The 23,392-nt window shown below is 38.1% G+C and overlaps 1 pseudogene; it reads right to left on the bottom strand.

The window, feature by feature from the left end:
• Window positions 1-6,201: 6,201 nt before the first annotated feature.
• Window positions 6,202-23,083, bottom strand: LOC104115289 (protein DETOXIFICATION 40-like; annotated as a pseudogene).
• Window positions 23,084-23,392: the final 309 nt, after the last annotated feature.

Genomic DNA, 23,392 nt, shown 5'->3' with positions numbered 1-23,392 from the left:
ATCGACTTTTGTTCCACAACTCGCTTGACTTCAAAACATAAAACACGTCTGTCATACGACTAATATAAATCATAACATAATCTCCTTTTCATGTTAAGCACCCTAGTCTCACCTCAAAAGTACATGTTATAATATTCCCAACTTGTCGACTTTCGACGAAACATTATTTTCTTCAATTCCTTTAGCTTCTGAACCTTCCAACCCTCTTTGTATTTGTTGTTCATGATATTCAATATTTGTAACCTCCGAGGTAACATGATTAACTTACTTTTTATACTTTCAAATATTATCTCATTTTTGGTCCTACATTAGTTTGCTTACGACGCACTTTTACGTACGAAAATATAGGGTGTAACAGTTTTGCCCTCCTGTTCAAGAATATATATGGTTTATTGTGATGCTTCACATTCCGGTTTAGGTTGTGTATTAATGCAGGAGGGGCGAGTTATTGCATACGGTTCATGCCAATTGAAGCTCCATGAGAGGAACTACCATGTGCATGATTTGGAGTTGGCTGCAATAGTTCATGTTCTCAAGATCTGGAGGCATTATCGTTATGGAGTGTCGTGTGAGGTATACACAGTTCACCGCAGTTTACAACTTTTAAGAAGAGGGACCTAAATCTGAGGCAGCGTAGGTGGCTTGAGTTGCTAAAGGATTATGATATTACCACCCTTTATAATCTAGTCAAGGCAAATGTGGTCACGGATGCCTTGAGCGGAAAGGCCGAGAGTATGGATAGTTTGGCGTTCATTTCAGTAGAGGAGAGGCCATTAGCTTTGGACATCCTTTCCTTAGGTAACCAACTTTTGTGATTGGATATCGCAAAGCCCAATCGAGTTCTTTCATGTGTTGTGGCTCAGTTTTCTTTATTTGAGTGGATCAAGGCTCGTCAGTATGATGATCTGCACTTGCGGGTTCTTAAGGAGACAGTGCTACGAGGTGATGCCAAGGAGGTTACTATTGGTGATGGTGGCATTTTGCGACTCCAGGGTCGCTTATGTGTTCCTAATGTTGATGGCATGAGGGAGACGATTCTAGAGGAGGCACACAATTACGTTATTCTATTCATCCAGGTGCCACAAAGATGTATCGTGACCTGAGGAAGCATTACTGGTGGCGGCAGATGAAGAAGGATATAGTTGAGTATGTGGAGAGATGTCTAAATTTCCAGCAAGTTCAGTACGAGCACCAGAGGCCAGGTGGCTTACTTCACCAGATGGTTATACCGGAGTGGAAGTGGGAATGCATCACTATGGATTTCGTGGTTTGTTTGTCGCAGACGTTGAGGAAATTTGATGCCATTTGGGTCATTGTCGGCAGACTGACCATGTCTACACACCTTATTTCGGTGATGACTACATGCACTTCAAAGAGGCTGGCCTAGACCTATATTCAGGAGATTTCCCGGTTGTATGGAGTGCCTATTTCTATTATTTCAAAGTGTGAGATTTAGTTTTGAGTAGGTAACTCAGAGAAGTCGGGAAGTCAATGCTGGGAATCTGGGACCAACATGGGAAGGTCCTTACCGAATTTCAACTATCACCGGTAAAAGGTCGTATGAGTTGGAAAATCAAGACGGTGTCAAACTACCCAACAATTGAAACGTGACTCACCTCAAAAGGTATTATTATTAATGGTTTCAACCAATACTGAAAGTAAATGCTGCACTTTTTTCCCTTCCCAGTTTGTTTCCCAATCGGGTTTTTCTAGCAAGGTTTTTAACGAGGCAGCGACGGAAAGCATACTATGAAGGAAGCGTTATCGGTAAAGGAAAGACCTTTTAATATCAAGGTATTGAAATTTTCACATCGATGGCAAACGACTATGTGGATGGTTAAATAATCTTTGGTTCAATGGAAAGCTTTGCCTTCCATCGTTAAAAAAGGATTATTTAACCATTCATAAGTTGTTTCCACCGATGAAGCAGCAATACGGGTATAAACCTTTCGGTGTTCGAATTTGCATGCTTCGCATTCAAACACTGGGGGAGAATAATATATGATACGACACCAAGAATGCCACAAAAATCGGGAACTGTTAGAAGCGGGATCAATAATGTCTCATCAGGGCCGAGGACTGCATGACCAGCCCCGTAGAAATAAGTTGTACAAGTTAGCCATATGTATTGGAAGTTTTATTTACTTAAGCAAATAAATACTTATGTACTTTTAATATAGAGGGAATAAAATAAAGTCCTTTTATTTTTATCTTATTTCTTGTCCAAATGATAAGTTAATTTTATCGTTCGAAGTTAACTAAAACTTCAAATGCTTGTGCCGGAATGAACAAGAGACGCCCTTTTCAAGAGAACTGTAAACATAAGGGCCCTCCCTTATGAAACTCTCATAGTAAAGGATAGATTCCGGAAGAGTTTATGCCCGGAATCGAAAGTTATCAGATGAAAATATACCTGAAGCTTTAATCGACTAAACATAAAAGGGATATTTTTGCAAAACACTTGAGAAAAAAATTCTTTAATTATTTATCAAGTGGAAAACTCGATGAAAGGTTTGGCATAGTTACAAAATATATATTTAAAAAAGGAGAAATATTATACACCATTGCCGCCAGAACCCGAAGGAGGAGAATGATCTATAGTAAAGGAAGGCGGATCCACTACCGGTTCAGTGCCTCATCTTCTATAGTCTCCCTTTTGGTTCCCAAACACTCAGAATTAGTATTTGAGGAGTCAGCTGCAGCGGGCCGAACAGGAAGATTTTCACGAGCAGTTAACTTCTGTTCTCGAGCTTTGGCAATGTGATCGTCAATATCGACAATGCCGTCTTTGGCCTCCTCCAAGGTTTTTCTCCTCATATGATATATAGCATAAGTCTTCTCAGAAATGAGGGAATCCTCTTGGTCCTGGAGTTTTGCACGGAGTTTATCAATTTCGTTCTGGAGCCCTTCTCTTTCGGCTTTCATGGCGCTGAGACGGGAATCAAGATCAACATTGGTAGTTGAGTGAAGCCGGTTTTGCTCCATGGTCTTCTTCAACCTCTCTTCCATTCGGACCCTCTTCTCCTCGACAGCATTGGCCTCCTCGATTTTGGAGCGCAAGTCTGACTTCAAATTAATGATTTGCTCCTCGAAGGCAGACACGCGCTCGGCAGCGGCGGTTACGACATTATGAAGCTTGGCCCACTTAGCCTTAGCTTCTTGAAGCTTTTCATGTAATTGAGCAACTTCTTGACTGTGGGCCATTTTATCTTGTTCACTCTATTGTAACTGAGCCTCGAGCTCATCTACCTCTGTAGCTTTTGCCTCCAGCCGAGAGGCACGCAGCAAGCTGGTTCCTTTCAGTAAAAAGTTGATTCCGCTCGGAAGCAAGTCCTTGTTTGTCAAGGATCAACCTTTGTAGGCCTTCAGAAGTAAGAAGGTTGGCCTATAAAGAGAAAGTTAAAGATAGGACAACTGTTGCAACATATAAGAAGAAAATAAGATAGGAGAAACTAATATGGTACATGCGTCGAACAGTGCATACTATTATTTATTGGGCACTCCCCAGAAAGGGAGCCCATTTTCTTCCAATCATTCACCGACGCCAGCGGCTTCATATAGTTGGAAAGCTCCACCGTCCTGGAAAGAAGATGACACTCCTTCGAAATCGAAAGGGTGGCGCTTCGCCTTCCTTGGGGATCCTGAGAAGGTATGGCATAAGTGCTCCCCAGTTGTCGTGGTCAGGAGAGCGAGAAGGAGAAACATTCCTTTCTAGATCGGCTGATACTGGTAGAGGAGATGCAGTTAGTGCTGGTGAAGGAGCAGCTGGTGACGGGAAGTGTAAATTTATTGGCGTAGAAGGGAAGAAGCGATTGTGGAAAAAGGGATGGTGATTGTTGTGTGCTCAGTAGATGGAGGCATAAAGGCTCGGGGTTCGAACCCATTTGTCCGGAGTCAACGATGGGGGCCGGGAAGCAAGAATCAGCATTCTCAACTAAGACCATCTCACCCCAAAGCACCTCAAGTTCACCTGATGTTGGGCTTTGAAGCACACCCGGTTGAGCTGATGAAGATTCTTTTCTCCTTTGAAGAGAAGCCACTCCATCACTGGCATCTCCCTCATCATAGAGGACCATTGTAGGTACTATGGCCGGGTCGGTTGGTATTTCTTTGCCCTCTTCTCCTGAGTTCCAGTCGAGGAGGGGCCTTTCCTATTTGGTTTCTTGCTCTCGAACTGGGGACTCCGAGATGAGGCACCCTCACAGGAAGCGCGGGCCGATTCACAAGCTCTGTTCCGGGCAAGGGCATCTTGCAACACACTCCTAGCCTCCTCGGGGTCATCTAATACGTCGACTTTGGGGAAGATGACAGAGCCCTAGGAAGTCTTGTATTTCAAAAAAGGAGTAAACAATCTATTCATGGGATTTCTTATGTTTGAATGAAGATAAATGAAAGGGTGACTTGGCTTACTATGGTGCTTGTCTCTCCACCCGTATTTAGGGGCCATTTCCTTCCACCGACGGGATTCTGGAGTTGTGATTTCCAAATTTTATGAACCCATTGGTCCAGGCCTTGAACTCATGGAAATTCTCAGCGGGTAGCTGAAATGAAGAATACAGAAAATTAGCAAAACAGAAAATGACCTTTTCACGGACAAAGGAACCAAATAACCGAAAACTTACAAAAACAGTTCCACGACTCAGGAAAAGTTGGAGTTGTGGTCAGGATGATGTCCCTGGTGGCAATAACGACGAACCGTTTCATCCATCCACAGTCATTGTTATCGTCTACTCTGGTGAGGGGAGAGTGGTGACCACGCTTGCTAAGGTTCATTACTCCCCCACAAAAAATATTGGGAGAGTAAAGGTTCATTATGTGTGCAAGAGTTAGGGTTTTCCCCGTCTCTATGCACAACTGATATCGGTGGCAGAACTCCAAAATTAGTGCGTCGAGCCCTTCGCTCGACCCCAAAGAGAATGGACCCAAGGTAAAGGGATATGTATAGACATACGTAAACCCTTCCTTGGAGTAGGTAACTCGCTCCACCATATTCAGGGCGAGGATTTCAATATTAGGGCAGTTGCAGTCCTCCTTCACCATTGGGATACTAGAAGGGCAAATAGAGGAGAGATACTTACTAACTGGCCAATACCGGTTGCTTTGAGAAGGTCCAGAAGGAACTTTCTCTTGAAGATCATTCACAGTATTGAGTTGAAGAGGTATGATGGTTCTAACAGTTGGAGGATCAGACTCAACGTCAACCTCCTTATTTTTGTTTTTCTTCGGGCCTCCGCCGAAGAAAAGACCGATATTACCGGAGGAACCAGTGTATGAAGACATGAGGTATGAGGTTTGTAAAAGAAAAGTTCTTGCTGAAGAAAATTGAAGGAGGTAAAAGGGTTTCTAAGCAAATGCAGAGAAGAAGAAAGAGTTATGTAAATTGTGAAAGTGGAGAAGTAAAAATGATGAGTAGCACAGAAGTTATAGACGGCAAAAATTGTGGTCATGATTACCTCGAAAACCGACAAAAATATTTGTTGAATTGTGGGGCAACACGTGTTCAGAGTATTAAATGTGAGAAGACGTGCGTCTTTTCAAGCGTCAAAAACTGTTCAGGAACTTTCCCGCCAAGAAAGGTATCTTCATGTACTTATCGGTAACACTAAGTTATGTAAACGAAAAGTATGGAGACTATCTGTATGGGGTAAAATTAGTTGATAACAGACGGTCAAATGGTATTTTAAACATGACACGTAAACCGAAGATAGGCAAACGACAAATCAGGAAATAACCAATACAACGAGTGTGGCCGGTACCAGATAAATTTCGAAGAGAACGTAGTCGATGGTAAAAGTTCAAAGGTCTGTCGTCGGATAGCATTCAATGAGGAAATATTTACTAACATTAAATGAGCGACCGTTGCAGAGAATATTTGCATTCAAGACTTGTCGTTACATGTCATCAATGACTCTTTTATTATCATTTAAGAGGAGTTTGATACTAGGATCTTATTTTCCTAGATAGAGCTATAAATAGCATGGTCAGCAGGCATTGTAGACATATGAAACATTATACACAAAAAAGCTATACTTTACTACTTAGCACAGCTTTCTTTCACTTTGTCCTCGGAAGCATCGAGATCGGAGGCAGACTTGTTATCTTCTTTAATTTTAATTGTTAAATCTTAATTTTATTCATATCTCTTTATCATTTTTTGGATCAAATCAATTCATTTATCTATAAATCACGTAACAAATTTAATTGTACTGTTTTACTGATAAACATGGTGCATACAGTTAGCGGATAAAATTGAAATCTTGACTGCATCTAATTTCATTGTTTAGTGGATAAAATTGAAATCTTGGCTCATCGGTATAGCGAATCATACAGGATGCTTGTTAATACGTACGACCAAGACTATTCTTTTTTTGTCCTCCCATTTATCCAAACGTTTCTTCGCTTTCTCCACCTGTAAATTAAAACTCCCAATTACATAACCATATATGTTGGTGTGTTTGTGACAGAGAGAAGAAGGGTGTAGAGTGTGTGTGTGTGTGAGTACTCATTGTATTTACCTCTTCATTCCAATCTGTTCGAAAAATGACGAACAGTAAAATAAAGGCTTCGATTGTTGTCCCACCGATCATGCCTAACCAAATCCCCTGCATGAAACAATGTAAAGTCAGTATTATGAATTTACTTATATCTTAGTCTTAAAATCGTGGTGTTATATATATATATATATATATATATAATATTTATTACTTTATCTAGATTATATTTTAATTTTCATTTTGTAATATGGTCAAATTTTCATGACATTTGCCATGACATAATATCCATTATAACAAATTTGTGGTTCATGACATTTGCCATGACATAATATCCATTATAACAAATTTGTGGATCATGACATTTGCCATGACATAATATCCATTATTAGACCAAGGATTTTTTGCTATAAATAGAGGAGTTTCTCCTCATTTGCAAACACACCAATTCAAGAGCTTTTCGCTCTTGTCTTTCTTTCTCCTCCTTTATTTCATTATAGAGTATTTTATAAGAGAGTGAGTGTTGGAAAACACTTGTGTGAACCCTTTCTTTGGAGTGATCTTGTGAGGTTATTCTCTTGGGGTATTTGGGATTAATTATAGTATTTACTCTAATTTTGTACTCTCTTTTGTACTCTTGTTGGTATAGTGAAATTGCTCCTCTCTGCTTGTGGACGTAGGTCACCTTGACCGAACTACGTTAAATTTGTGTCTTCTTTATATTCTTTAATTGCTGTTATTATCACCTTTCATTGTCTTTGTTATTGTCATTATACCATTGTTTGGCTAAATTTCGCACTATCCGGGTTCTCGATCCTAACAAATTGATATCAGAGTCAGATCTAACTGGCCAAAATGACTCTAACAAAGTCTTATGTTGAGAAATTTGACCGAAGTACAAACTTTGGAATGTGGCAATTAAAGATGGAAGCTATCCTAATTCAGGATGGCTTAGATTTGACACTGCAAGGAAAGGAGAAGATGTCGAATAAAATAACGGACGAGGAGTTTGCTTTCATAGACAAAAAGGCAAAAGCAGGTATTATTTTAAATCTTTCAAATGAGGTTTTGCGTGAAGTTGCAACAGAAAGCTCAGTCAAAGGCATATGGAAAAAGCTTAAAACCCTATATATGAAAAGAACAGTAGAAAACAGACTTTACCTAAAGCAAAAACTCTACACTTTTCGTATGGCTGAAGGTACCTCTATACTTACTCATATTGATACTTTTGATTCTCTTCTTATGGATTTAAGTAACATAGATGCTGAAATCAAAGATGAGGATCAAGCTGTGTTATTGCTTGTTTCCTTACCCCAGTCGTTTAAACATATAAGAGATACTATGCTTTATGGAAAGGATAATATCTCTTATAAAGATATCAAATCTATTTTGAAATCAAAAGAACAAATAGATAGAGATATTACTGGGGAAACTAGTGGGAACCAAGGGGAAGGCTTATTCATAAGAGGTAGATCCAATAAGAAAGATTCAAGTAGTGAGAAACCTAAATCAAGGTCAAAATTCAGATACAGAAATGTCATGTGCAAATATTGTCATAAGAAATGTCACATTATTTCTGAACTTTAAATTAAAAAATAAAAAAAAGCATACATAAAAGAAAAATGACCACAAAAATATTGACACTGCCGAAGCAAGTGTAGCTACTGATGAGACTGGGGAAACTATTTTTTTTAGCAACTAATAATAGTTTCAAATCTAACAATGAGTGCATTTTAGATTCGGGTTGTTCTTATCATATGTGTCCCAGTCGAGATTTATTTACCACATATGAATCTATTGGAGGTGGAGTTGTCTTGATGGGCAACAATGTTGCCTGCAAAGTTATTGGAAAAGGTACAGTCCGAATCAAAATACATGATGGTATGGTGAGAACTCTCACCGATGTTAGACATGTTCCTGACTTGAAGAAAAATCTTATCTCTTTGGGCACTCTAGAATCTCTTGGGTGCAAGTACACAGGTAAAGGTGGAGTTCTAAAAATTTCTCATGGTGCTCTTGTGATCATGAAAGCACGCAGATCTGGTACGTTGTATACTCTTTTGGGATCTACTGTTACAAGTGCTGCTGCAGTTTCAATATCAGATAAATCAGATTCTGACATCACCAAATTGTGGCATATGCGATTGGGGCATATAAGTTAAAAGGGTCTTTCCATCCTCAGTAAAAGAGGTCTCTTATGTGGCCAAAGTAACGAAAATATGGAGTTCTGTGAACATTGTGTGTTCGGGAAGCAGAAAAGAATCAGCTTCAAATCTCCAGCGATTCATAGAACAAAAGGTACTTTGGATTACATTTATTCAGATCTTTGGGGTCCTTCACGTACCCCATCAAAAGGTGGTGCCAGGTATATGTTAACTTTCATTGATGATTATTCAAGGAAAGTTTGGGTTTATTTCCTGAAAAATAAAAGTGATGTTTTCTTAAATTTCAAACAATGGAAAGTTTTGATTGAGAAGCAAACAGGAAAACAGGTTAAGCGGATTAGAACAGATAATGGCTTGGAATTTTGTAATGATGAATTCAACGAATTTTGCAAGAATGAAGGAATTGCTCGACATCGTACTGTGAGAATGACACCTCAGCAAAATGGTGTGGCAGAAAGGATGAATAGAACTCTTTTGGAAAGGGCTCGTTGCATGATTTCAAATGCTGGGTTGACAAACGCCTTTTGGGCAGAAGCTATCTCTACAGCTTGTTATATTGTCAACCGAACTCCTTCTGCACCTTTGAACTTTAAGACTCCAGAGGAAATATGATCAGGTACTCCTGCTAATTATTCTGATTTAAAGATATTTCGTTGCCCTGCATACATGCATGTAAATGATGAAAAATTAGAGCCAAGGGATAAAAAGTACATTTTCCTTGGGTATGCATCTGGGGTGAAAGGATACCAACTATGGTATCCTGATCCCACGGCACCAAAATTTATAATTAGCAGAGATGTAACCTTTGATGAATCCTCTATGTTACATTCTAGAAAAGAGTCTTCTAGTTCTTGTAATACAGATAAAGGAAAGAGTACACAGAACCAGGTGGAGATTGAGATTGGCATTCCTTCTGAGCCAAGCTCATCAACTTTGGAGCAAAATACAGTTGAAACTCCTGAAGTTGAGACAGAAGCTGAAATTCCTGAAGTTGAGACTCCTGAAGTTGAACCAGAAGAAGAAGAGTATTCTATAGCCAAACATAGACCAAGAAGAGAAGGTAAACAACCATTAAGGTTTGGAGATTATGTTACATTTGCTTTTTCAGTTGCACAGGAAATTGAAGAAATTGGAGAACCATCAAAATATTCAGAAGCAGTTTCTGGTGCTGACTCAGCCAAGTGGCTGATTGCAATGAATGAAGAAATTGAGTCTCTCCACAAAAATGGTACTTGGTCTCTTGTGAAGCTGCCATCAGGAAAAAGAATTGTTGGTTGCAAATGGGTCTTCAAGAAAAAGAATGGCATTCCAGGGGTTAAAGATGCGAGGTATAAGGCACGATTAGTTGCAAAGGGTTATAGTCAGGTACAAGGAGTTGATTTTAATGATATTTTCTCACCTGTTGTTAAGCATAGCTCTATTCGTGTCTTGCTTGCCTTCGTTGCCATGTATGATTTGGAATTAGAACAACTTGATGTTAAGACATCTTTCTTACATGGAGAACTTGAGGAACAAATATACATGCATCAACCCGAAGGATTTGAAATTGAAGGAAAAGAAGATCATGTTTGCTTGTTGAAGAAATCCTTGTACGGATTAAAGCAGTCTCCAAGGCAATGGTATAAAAGGTTTGATTCCTTTATGTTGGGTCATGGTTATTCGAGGAGCATGTACGATAGTTGTGTTTACTTTCGGAAGTTAAATGATGGTTCATTTGTGTACCTATTATTATATGTTGATGACATGCTCATTGCTGCTAAGGATTTAACAAAAATTCACAATTTGAAAAGTCAGCTGAAAAGTGAATTTGAGATGAAAGATTTGGGAGCAGCTAAGAAAATCCTTGGCATGGAGATCAAAAGAGATCGAAAAGTCAACAGGCTATTTCTGACCCAGAAGAAATACTTGGAGAAAGTCTTGGAAAGGTTTGGCATGAAAGATGCTAAACCAGTTAGTACCCCTCTTGCTGCTCATTTTAAGTTATCAGCTGCTCAGTTCCCGCAGTCAGAGGAAGAAGAGAGGTACATGGCACAGGTTCCTTATTCCAGTGCAGTCGGCAGTATTATGTATGCAATAGTTTGTACACGTCCAGACATTTCGCAAGCAGTGAGCGTGGTAAGCCGGTATATGGCTTGCCCTGGTAAAGCACATTGGCATGCTGTGAAATGGATTCTCAGATACTTGCGAGGTACTTCAAACACATGTTTGGAGTTTGGGAGAAATACTAACACTTTGGTTGGTTTTGTAGACTCAGATTATGCAGGTGATCTTGACAAAAGAAGATCACTGACAGGCTATGTATTTTGCATCGAGGGTTGCGCTATTAGTTGGAAATCTACATTACAACATGTAGTAGCTTTATCTACTACCGAATCAGAATATATGGCAGTGATCGAGGCGATCAAAGAAGCTTTATGGTTGAAGGGTCTATTTGCGGAACTCAGTTTACACCAAGGTGGTATTACCATTTTCTGTGATAGTCAAAGTGCCATTCACTTGACTAAAGATCAAATGTATTATGAGAGGATGAAGCACATTGATATAAAGTATCATTTCATCCGAGAAACCATTGCTGAAAGAAAAGTCTCTGTTCAGAAGATCAACACTAGAGGCAATCCTGCTGACATATTCACAAAACCTCTTCCAGTATCCAAATTCAAGCTTTGCCTGAACTTGATTGGCATTTATGAAGAATGATTTTGCCCATTGGGATTTTTGCGGAGAAAGTGGAGCAAATTTACTATAAGCCAAAATTAGGCCAAGGTGGAGATTTGTAATATGGCCAAATTTTCATGACATTTGCTATGATATAATATCCATTATAATAAATTTGTGGTTCATGACATTTGCCATGATATAATATCCATTATAACAAATTTGTGGATCATGACATTTGCCATGACATAATATCCATTATTAGGCCAAGGATTTCTTGCTATAAATAGAGGAGTTTCTCCTCATTTGCAAACACACCAATTCAAGAGCTTTTCACTCTTGTCTTTCTTTCTCCTCCTTTATTTCATTATAGAATATTTTATAAGAGAGTGAGTGTTGGGAAATACTTGTGTGAACCCTTTCTTTGGAGTGATCTTGTGAGGTTATTCTCTTGGGGTATTTGGGATTAATTAGAGTATTTACTCTAATTTTGTACTCTCTTTTGTACTCTTGTTGGTATAGTGAAATTGCTCCTCTCCGCTTGTGGACGTAGGTTACCTTGATCGAACCACATTAAATTTGTGTCTTCTTTATATTCTTTAATTGCCGTTATTATCATCTTCCATTGTCTTTGTTATTGTCATTATACCATTGTTTGGCTAAATTCCGCACTACCCGGGTTCCCGATCCTAACACATTTAGTATTATATATGTATATATATATATAAGAAAATGCCCGAACAAAATGTATAGAAAATTATAACATATACCTTGACTCCATAATCCCATTTGAAGCAGAGAAGTGACCCAACTGGAATTCCAATGATGTAATAACAACCAACATTTACATATGCAACAAAAGCTTGCCATCCACATCCAACAGCAACACCTTTTGTATTAGAAAGGGAATATAACCACAAGTGAAAACTTAATTTAAGTGTATCAGATCTGGACCAAAAGAATAGCCCATGGCCAGAATAATGATGGATACAATCGCAAAGTTAATCCATGACTACGTACCAACATTAATAAACATGAGCCTTTTTTTTTAATCTGATTACAAACTATTTAATTTCATAAAACAAAAGAAAATCTTACCCAGTAAAACAGGTTGAATGCCATTGAGCAGGATTGACATTGCCAAGAACGGGGCTAATCCGGAGACAGTGTTTGCGACATTCTTTCCATAGGTAAAAATGTAACTAATGACATGCCGTAACGTAAGAACAAGGATTGCAAAAAATAGTGAAATCAGGAAGCAACATAATGTTGCCATCAGAACTGAAAAAGCAGCTGATTTGGGATGTCCTGCTCCAAGTTCATTGCTCACCCTAACACTGTCATCATCCTAGGTAGGCAAATAATTAACAGAGTTTTCGAAATAGAGTTCAGAATCTATGCATGGATAATGTGTATATTTTTACATGAACTTGTTAAATTGACCTACAAAAATAGATAACTTTTCATATCAAGCTTGATATGACACCTCGAAAAATAGAACAATAACGTGACACAACCGGCTAAATTGAACATATAGTATAAGAAATTCTTCACAGTTTCAATATATATAAATCAACTTCTTCAAATTATTATTCCTCCTTGCATTCGTTGTTCCATATTTTAGTTATTTGCCATTCAATGTTTGAAAGCGTGGTTGAATTATGAGAGAATCCCTGCATTTAATAGGTAGCAAATATATAGTATTGTACTAGAAATTAGAATAATGATTGCATAAGTTTAACATTTCACTAACCTTGTAGCTGCACTGAAGCCCAAAGATATCTTGAAAACCCATCCAAGTATTTGCATGCTGCAGGTCAAATTTAATTTAAAGTCTGAGAACATGGGTGCATACTTGTTTGATAAATGTGATTAAATATTCTTAGAAAGAGCAAATATTGATATGAATATCAGGGGCCTTCCTAGAAGGCAACTTATGAGTTCAGCATTACCTAATAGGTTTGTCCTGAACCTTGTATTTATATTATGAGATTCACTATATATGTATAAATTTTAAATTTAGAACTCAATTATTATCACTTCAAATTGTTGTTGCGGAATTCAGAACTCATAAAGTTCAAATCCCGAATCTGCCTTTGATGAATATTGTTGTCCCAAGATCTAACATTCAGGTAATACAATCAAATGAGGTTCTCTTGACTGATTAGTTGTCAAACCGCGAGTCAAACAAGAAAAGAAAGGAAAAGAAAAGGTTGAAAGCCAAAAGAGAATGTTTATGCTTATATTTCCTCCTAGTTACTAATACTGCAAAGGAATCTTATTTACCAAGTTATTTTACTATCTAAAAAATTTTCTGTTGGTAAATCTTTATGCTATAAGCTTAATTCAACACCAATATTCAAATATTGAAACCATTCATTTACCATATGGCAAGAGAATCCAGTGCCATTTCAGCATTTTTGAGCCGCCCTGCAATCAGCACAAGGATTTGATAGTACCAGCATTCTAAATGAGAGCATCACCGCAGAAGCCAGTGACAGTTTCAAGAAATCCCATAATCCAGAAAATGCCAGCATACTGAAACCTGTCCACCTCTTCTTGCACTTTTCACTTGACAAAATATACACAAACTGTGCTACAACTATAATCCATCACGAAAAACTCAGCATCAATGAAGCACCCAAAATTCCCCAACCAATTTTGTACACAACAAGCCATGTAAAGAAGCTATGAACAAACAGGGTGGCTGCTGCAATGTAAGCACTGGGATTGATAATGCTCTGTGATTGAAGGAATATTTGAATTGAGAAGTTAGCTGCGTACGCGAAATTTTGGGGAATTAGACCATAGACGAAAACTGCAGCTGCTGAGGCGATCGCTGGTTTCTGACCGAGTAGAATCAAGATTGGCTTGGAGAAGATGTAGATGAATAAGAGTGGAATTCCTGTGGCCATAAGGATGAGTGTTGATCTTTGTAGGTAGATACCTAGCATCCCATACCTCTGCGCTCCATATGCTTGTCCACACAAGGTCTCCATTGCACTTCCCATTCCAAGCTGCAGCAACAAACAGTGAAGCAATAACTGATAAATATGACATTGTTATAACATGTTAAGATACAGTAATAATGTAAAAGTATTATCTTTATACTACTGTTAGTAAATATCGCTTAAATCCTTAGGAAATTGTCATATTTATTGTAAGCAGTAGCATCACAGATCGCGATTAATGAATTATAAAGTCTCCTAAAATTGAATGGTCTGGCACTTTTAGCCCTTTCAACAGAGTGGTTACTATTCAAACACTCTAAAATTTTATTTTTGTGGATAGACGTGCCATAATCTTTGCCCAAACAAAAAGTTAAAATGAGTAGATATGCCATAAGCATGAAATTGACATTCTGCAGCTTAAAAGTGCTTAATGCGTAGCTTATTACAGAGTTGGTGTCAGAAGGTACTGAACTTACCATGATACCATAGGCAAAGACTTGAATACCAACGTTGCCAAGAGAAGAAGTGGCTTGACGTTTTAACTTCAATACCACACAAGAGGGATGATTTGTGAGGTGTCCAATTTTTCGCGTGCATAGATTATAGAAGGACATGGTTCTTCTATGTGTTCCTTATACTAGTGTTGCGGAATAATAAATGCAGAAATTTAAGAACACAAGTATTTTAAGTGAAAAACACCTGGCTCAAAAGGTGAAAAAACCACGACCTACTTCCCAGTAGGATTTTTCCAAACTCTCCACTAAATCAATGAGCCAAAAACTGCATTTACAAAATATTTTTGTAAACCTAGGATTAACTCTAATCCTGTTGTGGCAACCAGCCTCTAACTGCTGTGACAACTTCAAGTTAACTCTAACTTGAATACTTTGAGTTTTGCCTCTAGATAAAGTTGAAAGGTGCAATATGAAAACATCTACTACAATTGAACTAGAATAAAAGACAGACACTTGGATCTGGTTCTTCTATCTGGTTCATGTAGCTTCATATTCGCACACATGAATCACACACGAACTGCTTGCAAAATGCCTTGCTATTTTGCTCGCAATTCACGTTTAACTTCTGCTTTTGTGCGTCACCTGTAGAGTGAGAACATCCTGCACTATATAGAGTTAGTAGATGAAGAAATAACTAGAGTTCTAATGCTACTCTTCCTTAGTGGAAGAGTTCTAGTTGATCTCAACCTCTAACTCCTCCCTTAGCCAGTGTCTATGCACACAAGGGATGGACCTGGTTCATGCCTGAGCTTCCTTTGTCAATCTTCAAAACTAACCTTCATTTAGGCCAACAAATTCTCCCTTTTTGATGATGACAAACTCTGTGCTTTTCATAAGCTTAGGCCATATTTCAACTTAGCCCAAAATCAACACAACGTTAGAACAATTTCCACTTATCATAAAGGACCAGGTTTTATTAGGTTATAAACATCACTGTTCAAAGTGTAAAGCACAACTTTTTTTCCCCCTTTTGGCATCATCGATATTTTTCCCAAGTTGAACAAGCCCTTCAGCAGCTTCGCCAGACCCACTTCCCCCTGTTTTCTGTACACTCTCGTTTACTCAACCAGATTTCTCTTTCCAAACATCCATTGCACCTGTGTCTTTGGTTAAACTTACAGGTTTTTACCCTTTCCCCTCACATCACTCCTAACTCCCTTGCTCTCTTTTTATTTTCCTTTTTTTATTTTTACCACCAACTTCTCGAGACTCTATAGTTTCAACACCTCCTATAGACCCTACCAGCACAAACCTATTCTCCAAATTTGTATCAACTTCAGAAATTATCTCAGGAGTAACTTTAGAGCCAGAAGATACCTGTTCAGTTTCAGAAGAAACCGTTTCTTCCCCCTCAGTAGCAGATTCATCAGATTTCTAGGGCCGTTTTCAAGTTTTTCATTTATTTTCTTGATTTGTTCTCTCTCCGCAACAACCTTACGAGAAAGCATCTTTACTCTTTTCTTAGAGGTTGGGGTGGTGGAAGGGATGATAGTGGGTGTGAAAGTCTAATCAAACTGAATTTCAGTTTTGAAAAGACTTTGGAGTGTATCCCTAGAATCTAGATACTTCAATTCGGTTGGGACTCTTTTGAACGGAACTGGTTCACTTGTAACGGATAGGTCCAAAAGGAGTTTGGAATTAAGTATGACTCTGCTTATGATCCAAATATTATTATTTCAAATTATGCAGAGTGTAGAAAACATACCGTTTTATCTTGATGAATCAGGTTCTTCACTGATAATTCTTTTGTGTAAGTCTAAATTTGCCAAAATAGAGAAAAAATCATTAGAGATTAATGAGTCATTTTAACACATGGCACAAGAGTATACTATTGAAAGTATGAGTCTCAGCAAAAATTAATCTAATTATATACACATTTTTAGATTTTCTAACCAAAAATAAATTTATTTTTTAGTTTTTTTTTAATTTTTTTTTTGTCGTTGTGAATTCTAAACCGGTCCTTTTAGGTGATCTTAATCATCCCTAATTCTAACATGTTCCTTTCAAAGTGATCTATACTTAGAGCTTTTGTGAAGATGCCAGTTATTTGCTTGTCAGTAGCACAAAATTCCACAGTGATCAACCCTTTTTCATAGTTATCCCTCAAAAAGTGATGCATAACATCTATGTGCTTAGTTCTCTTGTGATGAACCGGGTTCTTGGTCATACTAATAGCACTAGTGTTATTACAAAAAATGGGGATACAACCAACATCAATTCTAAAGTTCATTAATTGCGGTTTGTACCACAACAATTGAGCAGAACATGAAGCAGCAACAACATACTTAGCTTCAGCAGTAGATAAGGCCACTGAATTTTGCTTTTTGGTAGCCCAAGAAACAAGACATGAGCCAAGAAAGTGTGCCATACCTGAGGTGCTCTTTCTATCCACTAGAAAACCTGCATAATTAGCATCAGCATATCCCACTAGATTGAAATTACTACATTTTGGATACCATAAACAGAGATCAATGATGTCTTTTAGATATCTCAAAATTCTCTTGACACCAGTCAAGTGAGACTCATTTGGATTTGTCTGAAATCTTGCACAAAGGCCTACACTGAAAACAATGTCAGGTCTACTAGCAGTGAGATACAACAATGAGCCAATCATTCCCCTATACAATTTCTGATCAACAGATGAACCAGGTTCACTTATATCCAACTTTGTAGATTTTGCAATAAGAGTGTCAATTTCGTTGGAATCTTCCATTTTAAACCTTTTAAGCAACTCTTTTACATACTTCTACTGATGAATCATAGTTCCATTTGAATTTTGTTTAATTTGTAAGTCTAAAAAGAAATTAAGTCCACCCATCATGCTCATTTCAAATTCACTCCCCATTAGTGTAGCAAATTCTTTACTTAACTTATCAATAGTTGATCCAAAGATTATATCATCAACATATATTTGAACTACCAAGAGATCTTTACCTTTTTCTTTCAAGAATAAAGTATTGTCAATTTTACCTCTCTTGTAGTCATGCTCAAGCAAAACTTTTGATAATCTTTCATACCATGCTCTTTGCGCTTGCTTGAGCCCATAAAGTGCTTTGTCAAGTTTGTACACATGATCAGTACTCTCCTTACTTTAGAACCACGGAGGTTTCTTGATAAACACTTCTTCCTTTAGATAGCCATTGAGGAAGGCACTCTTGACATCCATCTGGTGAAGGGTGAATTCCATATAAGGAGCAAAGGTTTCATCATAGTCTATGCCCTCTTCCTGGCTATATCCTTGAACCACCAATCTTACCGTGTTCCTTGTAACAGTTCCATCTTCATCAAGTTTGTTTCTGAAGACCCATTTTGTGCCAATTACCGATCTGTCCAAGGGTGCTGGTACCAGATGCCAAACTTGATTCCTTTCAAATTGGTTGAGTTCATCCTGCATTGCATTTACCCAGCCTGCATCCTGCAAAGCTTCAGCAACATTTTTAGGTTCAATAAAAGATAAGAAATCATCAAAAGCACAAAGATTCTTTAATGAAGATCTGGTTTTGATTCCAGAGATTGGATCAGTAATTATATTCTCAATGGAATGAGAACTTTGATACTTATAAGGTTTCACAACCAACTAGTTTCCCCTTGATGTTCCTTCAGTGTTTTGTTGCCTTGGAACAAGTTCATGGACAGGTTCCATTGAGGTTTGGGAATTATTTCCTCTTAGTTTTGTTTCCCCCTGTCATGTTGCTCTGGGTGGAAGAACCCATTCCATCACCTGTTCCTTCTTCCAGTGCAGCTTCAGTCTGGGCTGTGGCTTTATTTAAGTTTCTTACCAGCCCAATTGCTTTATCATCATGTTCCTGTCTCTCAGAAAGAAGTTAGTTTCATCAAAACTCACATGAACACTTTCTTCAACACACATAGTTCTTTTATTATAGACTTTATAAGCTTTGCTATGTGAAGAATATCCCAAGAATACTCTCTCGTCACTTCTGGGATCAAACTTGCCTAGGGAGTCTTTACCATTGTTGTGCACAAAGCACTTGCATCCAAATGCCCTAAGATGAGATATATTTGGTTTTCTCTCTCTAAGTAACTCATAGGGAGTCTTCTCAACAAGAGGTCTAGTCATGCATCTATTTATGATGTAGCATGCAGTATTTACAGCTTCTGTCCAGAAGCTGTGGGGCAGTTTACTAGAAAGAAGCATAGTCCTAGCCATATCTTCAAGTGTCCTATTCTTTCTTTCAACTACTCCATTTTGTTTTGGAGTCCTAGGAGCAAAAATATTTTGATCGATGCCATGCTCATCACAAAATTCAGCAAATTTAGCATTTTCGAATTCAGTGCCATGATCAGACCTAATTGATGCAAGTTGATTACCTAGTTGTTTCTGAGTTTTTCTAACAAAAAAAGTGAACATGTCAAATGCTTCATCTTTAGATGTTAAAAATAATGTCCAAGTAAACCTAGAGTAATCAACAACAAGCACCATCACATATCTTTTACCACCTCTGCTTAATATTCTCATTGGACCACAGAGATCCATATGGACCAGTTCCATCGTTCTGGTGGTACTTACCACTTTCTTGCATTTAAAGGAAGATCTTACATGCTTCCCCCTTTCATAAGCCTCACAAACTTTGTCTTCCTTGAACTTGATGTTAGGCAATCCTATCACCAAGTCCTTGTAGACTAATTTGTTGAGTTGACTCAGACTTGCATGTCCAAGTCTCTTATGCCAAAGGAGGGGATCATTGTCCAATACACTTAAGCAAGTGAGTTCATTTTTTGACAGTGTGGACAGATCTACAATATATATATTGTTCACTCTTTTTCCCTGCAAAACAATCTTGTCAGTGGTAAGATTAATCACAAAGCATTTAGTAGAGGTGAATGCCACCAAGTTACCTCTATCACACAGTTGTGATACACTAATTAGACTGTATTTTAGGCCATCTTTTAAATAGACATTCTCAATCGAGTGAGAGTCAGTCTTACCTACCTTACCAACCTCAATGATCTCACATTTCTTCCCATTTCCAAAGGAGACATTACCTCCTTTGAGGTCCTCAAGTGAAAGGAAATGGTTCTTGCTTCCTGTCATGTGCTTTGAGCAGCCACTATCCATGTACCATATTTGGCTGCTCCCCTTCACTTGGACCTGCAAAAGAAAATCAGGGGTTAGTCTTAGCAATCCAAACTAGTTTGGGTCCCATTCTATAGGCAAAAGGATGAATCAGATTCTTTTTAGCCCAACTTGATAGCCTATTCTTCCCTTGAATAAATTCTTTGTTCTTTTGGATTGCCTTATCTTTTGTATTGCATTCACTTTTATAGTGACCCATTTTACCACAGTGAGTACAAATCTTATTCTCAGGAAGTGTAAGGTACTTTCTTTTGGGATTCCATTTAGGTGGAAGATTTCCAAAGCCAAGCCCTCTTCTATTGCTACTAAGATGTCCCTGTAGCCATGAAAGTGCATCGCAGGACCTGTTCCATTTACAAGTTTTTTCTAGTTCATGCTTGACTTTGCCTAGATCCTCCTTCAAAATTCTAACCTGCTCATCCTTCTTATACAACTCATCTTTTAGTTTACCTACATTTTCTTCTAGAGTGAGTTGTGTGCAATCAGTTGTCTTCTTACTTGTTCCTAATTTCAGTTTTATGTTTTCAGATCTAAGTTCTAGGATATTTGATTCAAATGCATGAACCTGGTTCTTTAGTGCAGTATTTTCACTTATAGTTTCACTAACTCTGAGTTTCAGGTTCTTACACTTTACTTTTAAAATCATACATTCCTTAGACAGTTGTTTCTTTTCATTGTTTATATCCTCAGATTCATCAATGAAATCTAGAAGTAACTCAGATAGCCTTTCTTTAGACTTAATCTTGTCTTTTAGATGGATTATACTTACTTCAGATTCCTCATCGGATTCTCCAATTGCCATAAGTGCTTGTTAATCTCCATCTTCATCATTTGAGTCCTCATTTGTGCTTTCTCCCCAAGCAGCAACCATAGCCTTTGTTGATCCTTTGTTCTTCTTGGGATGAACATGTTCCTTCTTTCTGTATCTTCGTTTAGCTCTTTCCATAGCCATTGAGGGTAGTTTTTGATGTGGTGATCAGTCTTCCCACACTTGTAGTAGCCCACATTGGTCTGTTTTCAGGAACCCTTTGTTTACTGTAGCCTCCACTTCTTGAAGAACCCTTTCCTCTCATTGGGTACTTCTTGAAGTCCTTTGTGATAATAGCCATTTCATCATCTTCTAGCTCAGAACCTTCAGTGATTCTGAGTGCCAGGCTCCTTTCCTTCTTGGGTATATCCATCTTCATGGTTTTTCTTCTAAGTTCATAAGCAGTGAGATTTTCAATTAGCTCATCCAACCTAAAAGTGACAATGTTCTTTGATTCCTGAATGACAGTGATTTTGCTCTCCCAAGTAACTGGCAGAACCCTTGTCAGAATTTTCTTCAGAAATAATCCTTCCAAGAGACTTAAGTTTATTTGTCAGTGTGGTGAACCTTGTATACATCTCTTGGATGGTTTCCCCTTCCTACATGGTGAAATTCTCATATTGAGAATATAGTAGTGTTCCTCTGGACCTCTTCACTTGAGGTGTTCCTTCATGGGCCACTTGTAAAGTGTCCCAGATTTCCTTAGCAGTGGTACATCTTCGAATTCTACTGTACTCATCTGGACCGAGTCCACAAACAAGCCATTTTTTGGCTCTAGCATTCTTCTTTTATTTCCTCAAGTCGTCAGCAGTGCAATCAGCTCTTGTTTTTGGCACCTCTTCTCCTTCGGTATTTATCTTCATGGTAGCCAGTGGACCATCTGTGACAATGTCCCATAGCTCATAGTCTTCTCCTATGATGTGATCTCTCATCCTGCTTTTCCACCAAGAGTAATACTGGCCGTTGAAGAGTGGTGGCCTAGCAGTGGATTGCCCTTCCCAGTTTTCAGGTGGTGCACTCTTCTTGATCTTCTCCTAAGGTGTTAGTCTTTTCAAGGATAACCTGCTCTGATACCAATTGACGTTTTAACTTCAATACCACACAAGAGGGAGGGGTGATTTGTGTGGCGTCCAATTTTTCGCGTGCACAGATTATAGAAGGACCTGGTTCTTCTATGTGTTCCTTATACTACTGTTGCGAAATAATAAATGCAGAAATTTAAGAACACAAGTATTTTACGTGAAAAATACCTCGCTCAAAAGGTGAGAAAACCACGACCTACTTCCCAGTAGGATTTTTCCAAATTCTCCACTAAATCACTGAGCCAAAAACTGTATTTACAAAACACTTTTGTAAACCTAGGATTAACTCTAATCCAGTTGTGGCAACCAGCCTCTAACTATTGCGACAACTTCAAGTTAACTCTAACTTGAATATTTTGAGTACCCATTACAATTGTCTCTAGATAAAGCTGAAAGGTACAATATGAAAATACCTACTACAATTGAACTAGAATAAAAGACAGACACTTGGAACTGGTTCTTCTATTTGGTTCATGTAGCTTCAGGTTCGCACACTTGAATTACACATGAACTGCTTGCAAAATGCCATACTATTTTGCTCTCAATTCACGTTTAACTTCTGGTTTTGTGCGTCACCTATAGAGTGAGAACATCTTGCACTATATAGAGTTAGTAGTTGAAGAAATAACTAGAGTTCTAATGCTATTCTTTCTAGGTGGAAGAGTTCTAGTTGATCTCAACCTCTAACTCCTCCCTTATCTTGGATAGTGTTCTTTTTTATTAAGGAATCTTTCTCCTTATCAATTATGCAACCCTTTTCGATCAGGAGATAATAATTAGACCAAGTTAAGCTTATCTCCTTCACGTGCATCCCACGTGCTCAAATCTGCCCGTGTCTATGCACACAGGGGATGGACATGGTTCATGATTGAGCTTCCTTTGTCAATCTTCAAAACTAACCTTCACTTAGGCCAACACAGCTAATTCAAAACTCCCAAGACGTCCACAGAAGATTTGAGTGACGATAGAAATGAGATTATTCAGCATATAAACTATAATTGCCGGGCCTGCCAGAGGCAAGAGATTACTTAATTCGATTTTGATTGAACGTCGAAATCGCACGAAAAAAGATAAGCTTTTATCTGATAGCATTTCTTCAAGCTCAGAGCTTATTGTTTGATGATTCGGTTCTAACACTTCTGGTGCTGCCGATGATGGTGACATGGATTCACAGGGCTCATCACATTCTCTCTTACACTCCATTGCTCTCTCTCTCTTTTTGTTATACAGTTTACTAATGATATGTCAATTTTCAAATATCACCTAAAGAATCATATCTTTTTTCTGTATGCTTTCGGTATTTGAAACGTACTCATTTAGATTCGCGTCGATTTGATCCATTAAGAAGATAATTAAGTGTTGTCTACTAAGAAGTTCCTTATTCCTAGGGTGAAGAGTCACTTTTAGAAAAGAGGAAATCAGATAAATTCTTTGCCTAGAGTTAGAATATATGCTACTGCTGGTAGCGTGAATTTGGTGCAATTTATCATTTGATTATGTTTAAATTCCAAAAGGTCTCAATTTTGTATCTTTTGGTGCTAATATGATTTGATGTTAAAAAAGTTCTTCCCAATCTTTCGTTCACTAATATCTCCATGAATCAAATAAGTTCATGTACAGATTAAATGCC

The sequence above is a fragment of the Nicotiana tomentosiformis genome, chromosome 2 (genome assembly GCF_000390325.3).
Source record: "Nicotiana tomentosiformis chromosome 2, ASM39032v3, whole genome shotgun sequence".
Classification (NCBI taxonomy): domain Eukaryota; kingdom Viridiplantae; phylum Streptophyta; class Magnoliopsida; order Solanales; family Solanaceae; genus Nicotiana; species Nicotiana tomentosiformis.
This window is presented reverse-complemented; position numbering and strand designations above follow the sequence as displayed.